Source organism: Rhinoderma darwinii (genome assembly GCF_050947455.1).
Source record: "Rhinoderma darwinii isolate aRhiDar2 chromosome 3 unlocalized genomic scaffold, aRhiDar2.hap1 SUPER_3_unloc_13, whole genome shotgun sequence".
Lineage (NCBI taxonomy): Eukaryota > Metazoa > Chordata > Amphibia > Anura > Rhinodermatidae > Rhinoderma > Rhinoderma darwinii.
The window spans coordinates 701,529-714,551 of NW_027461738.1; the positions used below are offsets into that span (position 1 = coordinate 701,529).

Genomic DNA, 13,023 nt, shown 5'->3' on the forward strand with positions numbered 1-13,023 from the left:
AGCGCCTATTAGGCTAGTTAGGAAATTGGGAATTGATAAACTGGTGACAGAGTCCATTTAAGGGACTATATACAGGAGTATTTGACAGAAAATAGTATTATAATTGACAGCAAGCAGAGATTTACTAAGGGCAGAAGTTGTCCAACCAACCTGATTTGTATTTATCAAGAGAAAAATAAAAGTCTGGACAAATGCTCTGAACTGAGCTGTGCGGTAGGACACCGTGAGAAGAAAAGTGCTTTGGTGCTGTGGCTTAGTTGGTTAAAGTGCCTGTCTAGTAAACAGGAGATCCTGAGTTCAATTCTCAGCAGTGCCTTGCTATCAGTTGCTTTAGTTTATTCACTTGTTTATTATTTAAGTTTACATAACTAAAGTATATGATGAATCAAATTCTTTATAGGCGATTAAAAATCTATCGGGTTTTTCATTGGTGACAGAGACCCCATGAATGTCATTGAGTATTCTATAAGTAGTAAGTTCAATACAAAGTAATTATAGACCAGTAAGCTTAACATCCATTGTGGGAAAAACTTTTGAAGAGCTCTTAAAGGGACTCTGTTACCAGTTTATCAGGTCCCTAACTCCTAACTAGTCTAATAGGTGCTTTGCTGCTGATAACTACAGGGTGATTTGTAGTAAAAAAATGTTTATTATTTGCAAAGTTATGAGCATTTTCTAAATATGTAATTTAGCCTTTATTAGACATCTGTGAGGTAACAGCAGCAATTTTCCTGAGGTGGAGCTGACTCTCAGCATCTGATGCTGTCCTATCAGCATGAAGCTGCTTCACACACATTGTGAAACTCAAGCTACAGGGAAGGGGGATCAATTCAAACAGCCATATCTCGGGCTGTGGGCCACCTAAAAAAGCAGATTTGGTGGCATTTGAAAGACTGGATTCTACTCTTTCATAAGACACCAAAATCACAGTTCTAGCTGTGACAGAACCTAAGATATCACCTGTTGAAAACACAGTCGGGAATGGACGCAGTGTACTATATTATCACACTGTGTTGCTGGACAGGGAAGGGGGAGAAGTTGTATGCTGATTGGACAGCGTCATACAGAAAACATTAGCTGCCCAGAGTAAAAAGGAGTCATCTCCTATTTGGCTATTAGAGCTACATTAGTATATATAAATAAATGCTCATAACTTTGCAAATAAACGTTTTTAAAACAAAAAACAACAAATCACACTGTAGTTATCAGCATCATAGCGCCTATTAGGCTAGTTAGGAAATTGGGAATTGATAAACTGGTGACAGAGTCCATTTAAGGGACTATATACAGGAGTATTTGACAGAAAATAGTATTATAATTGACAGCAAGCAGAGATTTACTAAGGGCAGAAGTTGTCCAACCAACCTGATTTGTATTTATCAAGAGAAAAATAAAAGTCTGGACAAATGGGATGCTGTAGTTATAGTGATTTATACTCTAAATATTGCTCGCTTTTCAGAGTTGTAAGCCAGGGGCACAGCTGGAACCACTATTATTAATGTAATTAATCAGTGACAAAGAGGATGGAATTAAAATAACACTTTCTATAGGTGACAAACTTTAATATGTTTCTGGAAGTTCTCTTCTTAAAATAGAACGTTGTGAACAGGACTTGAACCTGTGCAGGGAGACCCCATTGGATTTCGAATCCAACGCCTTAACCACTCGGCCATCACAACTTATGAACCCTGACTGTTAAGACTTCTGGCAACTACACCTAAGGGGCTAGCCTAAAATATGAGATCAGTCTTTTGCTCTGAACTGAGCTGTGTGGTAGGACACTGTGAGAAGAAAAGTGCTTTGGTGCTGTGGCTTAGTTGGTTAAAGTGCCTGTCTAGTAAACAGGAGATCCTGAGTTCAATTCTCAGCAGTCCCTTGCTATCAGTTGCTTTAGTTTATTCACTTGTTTATTATTTAAGTTTACATAACTAAAGTATATGATGAATCAAATTCTTTATAGGCGATTAAAAATCTATCGGGTTTTTCATTGGTGACAGAGACCCCATGAATGTCATTGAGTTTTCTATAAGTAGTAAGTTCAATACAAAGTAATTATAGACCAGTAAGCTTAACATCCATTGTGGGAAAAACTTTTGAAGAGCTCTTAAAGGGACTCTGTTACCAGTTTATCAGGTCCCTAACTCCTAACTAGTCTAATAGGTGCTTTGCTGCTGATAACTACAGGGTGATTTGTAGTAAAAAAATGTTTATTATTTGCAAAGTTATGAGCATTTTCTAAATATGTAATTTAGCCTTTATTAGACATCTGGGAGGTAACAGCAGCAATTCTCCTGAGGTGGAGCTGACTCTCAGCATCTGATGCTGTCCTATCAGCATGAAGCTGCTTCACACACATTGTGAAACTCAAGCTACAGGGAAGGGGGATCAATTCAAACAGCCATATCTCGGGCTGTGGGCCACCTAAAAAAGCAGATTTGGTGGCATTTGAAAGACTGGATTCTGCTCTTTCATAAGACACCAAAATCACAGTTCTAGCTGTGACAGAACCGAAGATATCACCTGTTGAAAACACAGTCGGGAATGGACGCAGTGTACTATATGATCACACTGTGTTGCTGGACAGGGAAGGGGGAGAAGTTGTATGCTGATTGGACAGCGTCATACAGAAAACATTAGCTGCCCAGAGTAAAAAGGAGTCATCTCCTATTTGGCTATTAGAGCTACATTAGTATATATAAATAAATGCTCATAACTTTGCAAATAAACGTTTTTAAAACAAAAAACAACAAATCACACTGTAGTTATCAGCATCATAGCGCCTATTAGGCTAGTTAGGAAATTGGGAATTGATAAACTGGTGACAGAGTCCATTTAAGGGACTATATACAGGAGTATGTGACAGAAAATAGTATTATAATTGACAGCAAGCAGAGATTTACTAAGGACAGAAGTTGTCCAACCAACCTGATTTGTTTTTATCAAGAGGAAAATAAAAGTCTGGACAAATGGGATGCTGAAGTTATAGTGATTTATACTCTAAATATTGCTCGCTTTTCAGAGTTGTAAGCCAGGGGCACAGCTGGAACCACTATTATTAATGTAATTAATCAGTGATAAAGAGGATGGAATTAAAATAACTCTTTCTATAGGTGACAAACTTTAATATGTTTCTGGAAGTTCTCTTCTTAAAATAGAACGTTGTGAACAGGACTTGAACCTGTGCAGGGAGACCCCATTGGATTTCAAATCCAACGCCTTAACCACTCGGCCATCACAACTTATGTACCCTGACTGTTAAGACTTCTGGCAACTACACCTAAGGGGCTAGCCTAAAATATGAGATCAGTCTTTTGCTCTGAACTGAGCTGTGTGGTAGAACACCGTGAGAAGAAAAGTGCTTTGGTGCTGTGGCTTAGTTGGTTAAAGCGCCTGTCTAGTAAACAGGAGCTCCTGAGTTCAAATCTCAGCAGTGCCTTGCTATTTGTTGCTTTAGTTTATTCACTTTTTTATTATTTAAGTTTACATAACTAAAGTATATGATGAATCAAATTCTTTATAGGCGATTAAAAATCTATCGGGTTTTTCATTGGTGACAGAGACCCCATGAATGTCATTGAGTTTTCTATAAGTAGTAAGTTCAATACAAAGTAATTATAGACCAGTAAGCTTAACATCCATTGTGGGAAAAACTTTTGAAGAGCTTTTAAAGGGACTATGTTACCAGTTTATCAGGTCCCTAACTCCTAACTAGTCTAATAGGTGCTTTGCTGCTGATAACTACAGGGTGATTTGTAGTAAAAAAATGTTTATTATTTGCAAAGTTATGAGCATTTTCTAAATATGTAATTTAGCCTTTATTAGACATCTGGGAGGTAACAGCAGCAATTCTCCTGAGGTGGAGCTGACTCTCAGCATCTGATGCTGTCCTATCAGCATGAAGCTGCTTCACACACATTGTGAAACTCAAGCTACAGGGAAGGGGGATCAATTCAAACAGCCATATCTCAGGCTGTGGGCCACCTAAAAAAGCAGATTTGGTGGCATTTGAAAGACTGGATTCTACTCTTTCATAAGACACCAAAATCACAGTTCTAGCTGTGACAGAACCGAAGATATCACCTGTTGAAAACACAGTCGGGAATGGACGCAGTGTACTATATGATCACACTGTGTTGCTGGACAGGGAAGGGGGAGAAGTTGTATGCTGATTGGACAGCGTCATACAGAAAACATTAGCTGCCCAGAGTAAAAAGGAGTCATCTCCTATTTGGCTATTAGAGCTACATTAGTATATATAAATAAATGCTCATAACTTTGCAAATAAACGTTTTTTTAAAAAAAAAACAAATCACACTGTAGTTATCAGCATCATAGCGCCTATTAGGCTAGTTAGGAAATTGGGAATTGATAAACTGGTGACAGAGTCCATTTAAGGGACTATATACAGGAGTATGTGACAGAAAATAGTATTATAATTGACAGCAAGCAGAGATTTACTAAGGACAGAAGTTGTCCAACCAACCTGATTTGTTTTTATCAAGAGGAAAATAAAAGTCTGGACAAATGGGATGCTGTAGTTATAGTGATTTATACTCTAAATATTGCTCGCTTTTCAGAGTTGTAAGCCAGGGGCACAGCTGGAACCACTATTATTAATGTAATTAATCAGTGATAAAGAGGATGGAATTAAAATAACTCTTTCTATAGGTGACAAACTTTAATATGTTTCTGGAAGTTCTCTTCTTAAAATAGAACGTTGTGAACAGGACTTGAACCTGTGCAGGGAGACCCCATTGGATTTCAAATCCAACGCCTTAACCACTCGGCCATCACAACTTATGTACCCTGACTGTTAAGACTTCTGGCAACTACACCTAAGGGGCTAGCCTAAAATATGAGATCAGTCTTTTGCTCTGAACTGAGCTGTGTGGTAGGACACCGTGAGAAGAAAAGTGCTTTGGTGCTGTGGCTTAGTTGGTTAAAGCACCTGTCTAGTAAACAGGAGATCCTGAGTTCAAATCTCAGCAGTGCCTTGCTATTTGTTGCTTTAGTTTATTCACTTTTTTATTATTTAAGTTTACTTAACTAAAGTATATGATGAATCAAATTCTCTATAGGCGATTAAAAATCTTTCGGGTTTTTCATTGGTGACAGAGACCCCATGAATGTCATTGAGTTTTCTATAAGTAGTAAGTTCAATACAAAGTAATTATAGACCAGTAAGCATAACATCCATTGTGGGAAAAACTTTTGAAGAGCTCTTAAAGGGACTATGTTACCAGTTTATCAGGTCCCTAACTCCTAACTAGTCTAATAGGTGCTTTGCTGCTGATAACTACAGGGTGATTTGTAGTAAAAAAATGTTTATTATTTGCAAAGTTATGAGCATTTTCTAAATATGTAATTTAGCCTTTATTAGACATCTGGGAGGTAACAGCAGCAATTCTCCTGAGGTGGAGCTGACTCTCAGCATCTGATGCTGTCCTATCAGCATGAAGCTGCTTCACACACATTGTGAAACTCAAGCTACAGGGAAGGGGGATCAATTCAAACAGCCATATCTCAGGCTGTGGGCCACCTAAAAAAGCAGATTTGGTGGCATTTGAAAGACTGGATTCTACTCTTTCATAAGACACCAAAATCACAGTTCTAGCTGTGACAGAACCGAAGATATCACCTGTTGAAAACACAGTCGGGAATGGACGCAGTGTACTATATGATCACACTGTGTTGCTGGACAGGGAAGGGGGAGAAGTTGTATGCTGATTGGACAGCGTCATACAGAAAACATTAGCTGCCCAGAGTAAAAAGGAGTCATCTCCTATTTGGCTATTAGAGCTACATTAGTATATATAAATAAATGCTCATAACTTTGCAAATAAACGTTTTTTTAAAAAAAAAAACAAATCACACTGTAGTTATCAGCATCATAGCGCCTATTAGGCTAGTTAGGAAATTGGGAATTGATAAACTGGTGACAGAGTCCATTTAAGGGACTATATACAGGAGTATGTGACAGAAAATAGTATTATAATTGACAGCAAGCAGAGATTTACTAAGGACAGAAGTTGTCCAACCAACCTGATTTGTTTTTATCAAGAGGAAAATAAAAGTCTGGACAAATGGGATGCTGTAGTTATAGTGATTTATACTCTAAATATTGCTCGCTTTTCAGAGTTGTAAGCCAGGGGCACAGCTGGAACCACTATTATTAATGTAATTAATCAGTGATAAAGAGGATGGAATTAAAATAACTCTTTCTATAGGTGACAAACTTTAATATGTTTCTGGAAGTTCTCTTCTTAAAATAGAACGTTGTGAACAGGACTTGAACCTGTGCAGGGAGACCCCATTGGATTTCAAATCCAACGCCTTAACCACTCGGCCATCACAACTTATGTACCCTGACTGTTAAGACTTCTGGCAACTACACCTAAGGGGCTAGCCTAAAATATGAGATCAGTCTTTTGCTCTGAACTGAGCTGTGTGGTAGGACACCGTGAGAAGAAAAGTGCTTTGGTGCTGTGGCTTAGTTGGTTAAAGCACCTGTCTAGTAAACAGGAGATCCTGAGTTCAAATCTCAGCAGTGCCTTGCTATTTGTTGCTTTAGTTTATTCACTTTTTTATTATTTAAGTTTACTTAACTAAAGTATATGATGAATCAAATTCTCTATAGGCGATTAAAAATCTTTCGGGTTTTTCATTGGTGACAGAGACCCCATGAATGTCATTGAGTTTTCTATAAGTAGTAAGTTCAATACAAAGTAATTATAGACCAGTAAGCATAACATCCATTGTGGGAAAAACTTTTGAAGAGCTCTTAAAGGGACTATGTTACCAGTTTATCAGGTCCCTAACTCCTAACTAGTCTAATAGGTGCTTTGCTGCTGATAACTACAGGGTGATTTGTAGTAAAAAAATGTTTATTATTTGCAAAGTTATGAGCATTTTCTAAATATGTAATTTAGCCTTTATTAGACATCTGGGAGGTAACAGCAGCAATTCTCCTGAGGTGGAGCTGACTCTCAGCATCTGATGCTGTCCTATCAGCATGAAGCTGCTTCACACACATTGTGAAACTCAAGCTACAGGGAAGGGGGATCAATTCAAACAGCCATATCTCAGGCTGTGGGCCACCTAAAAAAGCAGATTTGGTGGCATTTGAAAGACTGGATTCTGCTCTTTCATAAGACACCAAAATCACAGTTCTAGCTGTGACAGAACCGAAGATATCACCTGTTGAAAACACAGTCGGGAATGGACGCAGTGTACTATATGATCACACTGTGTTGCTGGACAGGGAAGGGGGAGAAGTTGTATGCTGATTGGACAGCGTCATACAGAAAACATTAGCTGCCCAGAGTAAAAAGGAGTCATCTCCTATTTGGCTATTAGAGCTACATTAGTATATATAAATAAATGCTCATAACTTTGCAAATAAACGTTTTTTTTAAAAAAAAAACAAATCACACTGTAGTTATCAGCATCATAGCGCCTATTAGGCTAGTTAGGAAATTGGGAATTGATAAACTGGTGACAGAGTCCATTTAAGGGACTATATACAGGAGTATGTGACAGAAAATAGTATTATAATTGACAGCAAGCAGAGATTTACTAAGGACAGAAGTTGTCCAACCAACCTGATTTGTTTTTATCAAGAGGAAAATAAAAGTCTGGACAAATGGGATGCTGTAGTTATAGTGATTTATACTCTAAATATTGCTCGCTTTTCAGAGTTGTAAGCCAGGGGCACAGCTGGAACCACTATTATTAATGTAATTAATCAGTGATAAAGAGGATGGAATTAAAATAACTCTTTCTATAGGTGACAAACTTTAATATGTTTCTGGAAGTTCTCTTCTTAAAATAGAACGTTGTGAACAGGACTTGAACCTGTGCAGGGAGACCCCATTGGATTTCAAATCCAACGCCTTAACCACTCGGCCATCACAACTTATGTACCCTGACTGTTAAGACTTCTGGCAACTACACCTAAGGGGCTAGCCTAAAATATGAGATCAGTCTTTTGCTCTGAACTGAGCTGTGTGGTAGGACACCGTGAGAAGAAAAGTGCTTTGGTGCTGTGGCTTAGTTGGTTAAAGTGCCTGTCTAGTAAACAGGAGATCCTGAGTTCAAAACTCAGCAGTGCCTTGCTATCAGTTGCTTTAGTTTATTCACTTGCTTATTATTTAAGTTTACATAACTAAAGTATATGATTAATCAAATTATTTATAGGCGATTAAAAATCTATCGGGTTTTTCATTGGTGACAGAGACCCCATGAATGTCATTGAGTTTTCTATAATTAGTACGTTCAATACAAAGTAATTATAGACCAGTAAGCTTAACATCCATTGTGGGAAAAACTTTTGAAGAGCTCTTAAAGGGACTCTGTTACCAGTTTATCAGGTCCCTAACTCCTAACTAGTCTAATAGGTGCTTTGCTGCTGATAACTACAGGGTGATTTGTAGTAAAAAAATGTTTATTATTTGCAAAGTTATGAGCATTTTCTAAATATGTAATTTAGCCTTTATTAGACATCTGGGAGGTAACAGCAGCAATTCTCCTGAGGTGGAGCTGACTCTCAGCATCTGATGCTGTCCTATCAGCATGAAGCTGCTTCACACACATTGTGAAACTCAAGCTACAGGGAAGGGGGATTAATTCAAACAGCCATATCTCGGGCTGTGGGCCACCTAAAAAAGCAGATTTGGTGGCATTTGAAAGACTGGATTCTACTCTTTCATATGACACCAAAATCACAGTTCTAGCTGTGACAGAACCGAAGATATCACCTGTTGAAACACAGTCGGGAATGGACGCAGTGTACTATATGATCACACTGTGTTGCTGGACAGGGAAGGGGGAGAAGTTGTATGCTGATTGGACAGCGTCATACAGAAAACATTAGCTGCCCAGAGTAAAAAGGAGTCATCTCCTATTTGGCTATTAGAGCTACATTAGTATATATAAATAAATGCTCATAACTTTGCAAATAAACGTTTTTAAAACAAAAAACAACAAATCACACTGTAGTTATCAGCATCACAGCACCTATTAGGCTAGTTAGGAAATTGGGAATTGATAAACTGGTGACAGAGTCCATTTAAGGGAATGAATTTACTAAGGGCAGGAGTATGTGACAGAAAATAGTATTATAATTGACAGCAAGCAGAGATTTACTAAGGGAAGAAGTTTTCCAACCAACCTGATTTGTATTTATCAAGAGAAAAATAAAAGTCTGGACAAATGGGATGCTGTAGTTATAGTGATTTATACTCTAAATATTGCTCGCTTTTCAGAGTTGTAAGCCAGGGGCACAGCTGGAACCACTATTATTAATGTAATTAATCAGTGACAAAGAGGATGAAATTGAAATAACTCTTTCCATAGGTGACAAACTTTAATATGTTTCTGGAAGTTCTCTTCTTAAAATAGAACGTTGTGAACAGGACTTGAACCTGTGTGGATTTCAAATCCAACGCCTTAACCACTCGGCCATCACAACTTATGTACCCGGACTGTTAAGACTTCTGGCAACTACACCTAAGGGGCTAGCCTAAAATATGAGATCAGTCTTTTGCTCTGAACTGAGCTGTGTGGTAGGACACCGTGAGAAGAAAAGTGCTTTGGTGCTGTGGCTTAGTTGGTTAAAGTGCCTGTCTAGTAAACAGGAGATCATGAGTTCAAAACTCAGCAGTGCCTTGCTATCAGTTGCTTTAGTTTATTCACTTGCTTATTATTTAAGTTTACATAACTAAAGTATATGATTAATCAAATTATTTATAGGCGATTAAAAATCTATCGGGTTTTTCATTGGTGACAGAGACCCCATGAATGTCATTGAGTTTTCTATAATTAGTACGTTCAATACAAAGTAATTATAGACCAGTAAGCTTAACATCCATTGTGGGAAAAACTTTTGAAGAGCTCTTAAAGGGACTCTGTTACCAGTTTATCAGGTCCCTAACTCCTAACTAGTCTAATAGGTGCTTTGCTGCTGATAACTACAGGGTGATTTGTAGTAAAAAAATGTTTATTATTTGCAAAGTTATGAGCATTTTCTAAATATGTAATTTAGCCTTTATTAGACATCTGGGAGGTAACAGCAGCAATTCTCCTGAGGTGGAGCTGACTCTCAGCATCTGATGCTGTCCTATCAGCATGAAGCTGCTTCACACACATTGTGAAACTCAAGCTACAGGGAAGGGGGATCAATTCAAACAGCCATATCTCGGGCTGTGGGCCACCTAAAAAAGCAGATTTGGTGGCATTTGAAAGACTGGATTCTGCTCTTTCATAAGACACCAAAATCACAGTTCTAGCTGTGACAGAACCGAAGATATCACCTGTTGAAAACACAGTCGGGAATGGACGCAGTGTACTATATGATCACACTGTGTTGCTGGACAGGGAAGGGGGAGAAGTTGTATGCTGATTGGACAGCGTCATACAGAAAACATTAGCTGCCCAGAGCAAAAAGGAGTCATCTCCTATTTGGCTATTAGAGCTACATTAGTATATATAAATAAATGCTCATAACTTTGCAAATAAACGTTTTTTTAAAAAAAAAAACAAATCACACTGTAGTTATCAGCATCATAGCGCCTATTAGGCTAGTTAGGAAATTGGGAATTGATAAACTGGTGACAGAGTCCATTTAAGGGACTATATACAGGAGTATGTGACAGAAAATAGTATTATAATTGACAGCAAGCAGAGATTTACTAAGGACAGAAGTTGTCCAACCAACCTGATTTGTTTTTATCAAGAGGAAAATAAAAGTCTGGACAAATGGGATGCTGTAGTTATAGTGATTTATACTCTAAATATTGCTCGCTTTTCAGAGTTGTAAGCCAGGGGCACAGCTGGAACCACTATTATTAATGTAATTAATCAGTGATAAAGAGGATGGAATTAAAATAACTCTTTCTATAGGTGACAAACTTTAATATGTTTCTGGAAGTTCTCTTCTTAAAATAGAACGTTGTGAACAGGACTTGAACCTGTGCAGGGAGACCCCATTGGATTTCAAATCCAACGCCTTAACCACTCGGCCATCACAACTTATGTACCCTGACTGTTAAGACTTCTGGCAACTACACCTAAGGGGCTAGCCTAAAATATGAGATCAGTCTTTTGCTCTGAACTGAGCTGTGTGGTAGGACACCGTGAGAAGAAAAGTGCTTTGGTGCTGTGGCTTAGTTGGTTAAAGTGCCTGTCTAGTAAACAGGAGATCCTGAGTTCAAAACTCAGCAGTGCCTTGCTATCAGTTGCTTTAGTTTATTCACTTGCTTATTATTTAAGTTTACATAACTAAAGTATATGATTAATCAAATTATTTATAGGCGATTAAAAATCTATCGGGTTTTTCATTGGTGACAGAGACCCCATGAATGTCATTGAGTTTTCTATAATTAGTACGTTCAATACAAAGTAATTATAGACCAGTAAGCTTAACATCCATTGTGGGAAAAACTTTTGAAGAGCTCTTAAAGGGACTCTGTTACCAGTTTATCAGGTCCCTAACTCCTAACTAGTCTAATAGGTGCTTTGCTGCTGATAACTACAGGGTGATTTGTAGTAAAAAAATGTTTATTATTTGCAAAGTTATGAGCATTTTCTAAATATGTAATTTAGCCTTTATTAGACATCTGGGAGGTAACAGCAGCAATTCTCCTGAGGTGGAGCTGACTCTCAGCATCTGATGCTGTCCTATCAGCATGAAGCTGCTTCACACACATTGTGAAACTCAAGCTACAGGGAAGGGGGATCAATTCAAACAGCCATATCTCGGGCTGTGGGCCACCTAAAAAAAGCAGATTTGGTGGCATTTGAAAGACTGGATTCTACTCTTTCATATGACACCAAAATCACAGTTCTAGCTGTGACAGAACCGAAGATATCACCTGTTGAAACACAGTCGGGAATGGACGCAGTGTACTATATGATCACACTGTGTTGCTGGACAGGGAAGGGGGAGAAGTTGTATGCTGATTGGACAGCGTCATACAGAAAACATTAGCTGCCCAGAGCAAAAAGGAGTCATCTCCTATTTGGCTATTAGAGCTACATTAGTATATATAAATAAATGCTCATAACTTTGCAAATAAACGTTTTTTTAAAAAAAAAAACAAATCACACTGTAGTTATCAGCATCATAGCGCCTATTAGGCTAGTTAGGAAATTGGGAATTGATAAACTGGTGACAGAGTCCATTTAAGGGACTATATACAGGAGTATGTGACAGAAAATAGTATTATAATTGACAGCAAGCAGAGATTTACTAAGGACAGAAGTTGTCCAACCAACCTGATTTGTTTTTATCAAGAGGAAAATAAAAGTCTGGACAAATGGGATGCTGTAGTTATAGTGATTTATACTCTAAATATTGCTCGCTTTTCAGAGTTGTAAGCCAGGGGCACAGCTGGAACCACTATTATTAATGTAATTAATCAGTGATAAAGAGGATGGAATTAAAATAACTCTTTCTATAGGTGACAAACTTTAATATGTTTCTGGAAGTTCTCTTCTTAAAATAGAACGTTGTGAACAGGACTTGAACCTGTGCAGGGAGACCCCATTGGATTTCAAATCCAACGCCTTAACCACTCGGCCATCACAACTTATGTACCCTGACTGTTAAGACTTCTGGCAACTACACCTAAGGGGCTAGCCTAAAATATGAGATCAGTCTTTTGCTCTGAACTGAGCTGTGTGGTAGGACACCGTGAGAAGAAAAGTGCTTTGGTGCTGTGGCTTAGTTGGTTAAAGTGCCTGTCTAGTAAACAGGAGATCCTGAGTTCAAAACTCAGCAGTGCCTTGCTATCAGTTGCTTTAGTTTATTCACTTGCTTATTATTTAAGTTTACATAACTAAAGTATATGATTAATCAAATTATTTATAGGCGATTAAAAATCTATCGGGTTTTTCATTGGTGACAGAGACCCCATGAATGTCATTGAGTTTTCTATAATTAGTACGTTCAATACAAAGTAATTATAGACCAGTAAGCTTAACATCCATTGTGGGAAAAACTTTTGAAGAGCTCTTAAAGGGACT

At 38.0% G+C, this 13,023-nt stretch overlaps 9 non-coding genes across 9 annotated transcripts; 2 read left to right on the forward strand and 7 right to left on the reverse strand.

The window, feature by feature from the left end:
• Positions 1-1,597: 1,597 nt before the first annotated feature.
• On the reverse strand, positions 1,598-1,679 carry TRNAS-CGA (transfer RNA serine (anticodon CGA)). Its single transcript has one exon. It is a non-coding gene; the product is annotated as a tRNA-Ser (tRNA).
• Positions 1,680-3,157: 1,478 nt separating this feature from the next.
• On the reverse strand, positions 3,158-3,239 carry TRNAS-UGA (transfer RNA serine (anticodon UGA)). Its single transcript has one exon. It is a non-coding gene; the product is annotated as a tRNA-Ser (tRNA).
• A 1,476-nt stretch (positions 3,240-4,715) lies between these two features.
• Positions 4,716-4,797, reverse strand: TRNAS-UGA (transfer RNA serine (anticodon UGA)). Its single transcript has one exon. It is a non-coding gene; the product is annotated as a tRNA-Ser (tRNA).
• A 123-nt stretch (positions 4,798-4,920) lies between these two features.
• TRNAT-AGU (transfer RNA threonine (anticodon AGU)) lies at positions 4,921-4,994 on the forward strand. The gene has a single exon. It is a non-coding gene; the product is annotated as a tRNA-Thr (tRNA).
• Positions 4,995-6,274: 1,280 nt separating this feature from the next.
• TRNAS-UGA (transfer RNA serine (anticodon UGA)) lies at positions 6,275-6,356 on the reverse strand. Its single transcript has one exon. It is a non-coding gene; the product is annotated as a tRNA-Ser (tRNA).
• A 123-nt stretch (positions 6,357-6,479) lies between these two features.
• Positions 6,480-6,553, forward strand: TRNAT-AGU (transfer RNA threonine (anticodon AGU)). The gene has a single exon. It is a non-coding gene; the product is annotated as a tRNA-Thr (tRNA).
• A 1,280-nt stretch (positions 6,554-7,833) lies between these two features.
• On the reverse strand, positions 7,834-7,915 carry TRNAS-UGA (transfer RNA serine (anticodon UGA)). Its single transcript has one exon. It is a non-coding gene; the product is annotated as a tRNA-Ser (tRNA).
• Positions 7,916-10,946: 3,031 nt separating this feature from the next.
• On the reverse strand, positions 10,947-11,028 carry TRNAS-UGA (transfer RNA serine (anticodon UGA)). The gene has a single exon. It is a non-coding gene; the product is annotated as a tRNA-Ser (tRNA).
• Positions 11,029-12,505: 1,477 nt separating this feature from the next.
• Positions 12,506-12,587, reverse strand: TRNAS-UGA (transfer RNA serine (anticodon UGA)). Its single transcript has one exon. It is a non-coding gene; the product is annotated as a tRNA-Ser (tRNA).
• Between the last annotated feature and the right edge of the window lie 436 nt (positions 12,588-13,023).